Genomic DNA, 1,968 nt, shown 5'->3' on the forward strand with positions numbered 1-1,968 from the left:
TTCCTTGATCAAGCCCGATAGGACACTTAGTGCTTCTGAATACTCCTTGCTTTCCATCAAAAGATATGCAAGCCTGGCCTCCACTCGCTGTCGAAGGAAAGTTCGCTTCTCAGGGAAATCTGAAGATCAGATGTGCCTGATCCTCTGATTGATTTTCTTTACTAAGAAGATCCGTCAGATTTGTGATAGCCTCTTCCTTTATCCGTAGAGCTTCAGAAGAAGAAGATGGGTTTCAAGAATGCGATAAAGAATAGAAATGGCTTCAGATGGCCTCTAAAGCATGAGCAATCGAATCAGCAGTTGCTGGGAGATATGATGAAGACATTGTCAATGCTTTTCTCGTCGTTTATATTAAGGTAGATTTATAATTACCGGCGTAGATTATTTTGTTAAACGTCGTTAAGTTTAATACAACCGACGTGGATTTTATCAACTTCGAAATAATTGTCTCTCTGATTTCAAATCTGTGTCATCTGTTAAGATTATGATGTGGAACAGAGTTCCATCTGGTAAGATTTCGTAACCCTTGGGATCTCAGAAAAAACTGGTTATGTCGGCGGTTTTCTATATAAACCGTCGTGGTTATTTCAATTCTTGTCATTAAGTAGATCTACCGGCGTAGGATAAGAAAATCAAAGAAAAAAATTGTAAACAAAAATTCTTATTAAGACGACGGTTTAAATTAAAGTTACGGCGTATAAAATGAATAAATACGACGTTAAATATTTAAAGATAACGTCGTAGAACTATACGAGAATGACGTCGATATATTTATATTTTCCGTCGTTGTAAATTAATTTAATACGGCGATATTTTGTATTTTAAAGCCGTGGATTTTTTTGTAATTATACGGCGTCTTATACGAAAACCTCGTCGTGTTATTTTATGAGTAAAAGCGGCGGCTTTTATTGAAATCGTCGTCTTTACTTTCTACGTCGGTCGATTCATAACTTCTGCCGTCCTTTGTTGGCTTTGATTTTACACTGCTGAAATCTGTTTCAAATAGGCGTCGGTTGTTTAATTAGGTACGTCGTTGTTTTTGAACAGCCATTTGAATCTCCATTTTTTAGTTGTCTAAGGTGGTATTACACAACGGTGTTTTTAGAACCGTCGTCTTTTTAGAAACCACGGCGGTTTTCACTTAGACCGTCGTTGTTTTATGGTCGTCTTTTTCACTTTTTGTAGTAGTGATTGAATCTATAAATATGGAGAAAACCCAACATTCCTTGTTTATGCCAAAAACATTGTATCATACGAGTAGGTATATTCCCTTCTATTCCGAACACCCAAGTATAACTTTCAGTATTAACAAATTTTGGGGTTCGTACTGTGGGTTTGTTCTTTCACGTTCATTCTTATCTATAATGGAATTACCTCATTCCATTTTGGCCAATGATATTGTCGACATTTAATAATTGAACGTGGTTCCAATCACCACAGCCCATTGATGATTTGAGTAGCTACTCCAAAATCAAAATTTGTCATTCATCAATTCATGATCCCACCATTCTCATGTGCATGCGCATACATCAATTATAAGCATTTCTTTGCTTTTGGGTACCCAAGCCACTGCAGGGGGCTTTTATTATGTGAGAATGTGGATTATAACCTCCAATGGAGCGTTATTTTATAGTAGGGTGTGGATAATCTCCATTTAGGGAGTTGGAACATTTAGAACCCATATATCTGTCATGCTGCGGGCATGCCACAGATTAATACATACATGTCAATTAATTTCTGGGACTTTAACCCATATTATGGGACTTTAACCCATATAATTTGCTACGCATTAGGCGTGCACAATATCAATATTGACATGTCAAAGGATTGTCCTTTCGGGACTTCAATCCACATCATTTGCTACGCAACAGGCGTGCATCATATTGATCACTGCTATACCCATATTTTGTTCTTATGGAACTTTAATCTGTGCAGTGTATTATCAATGTATCCAACTTGCAATCTGTA

Source organism: Prunus dulcis, unplaced genomic scaffold (assembly GCF_902201215.1).
Source record: "Prunus dulcis unplaced genomic scaffold, ALMONDv2, whole genome shotgun sequence".
Taxonomy (NCBI): Eukaryota; Viridiplantae; Streptophyta; class Magnoliopsida; order Rosales; family Rosaceae; genus Prunus; species Prunus dulcis.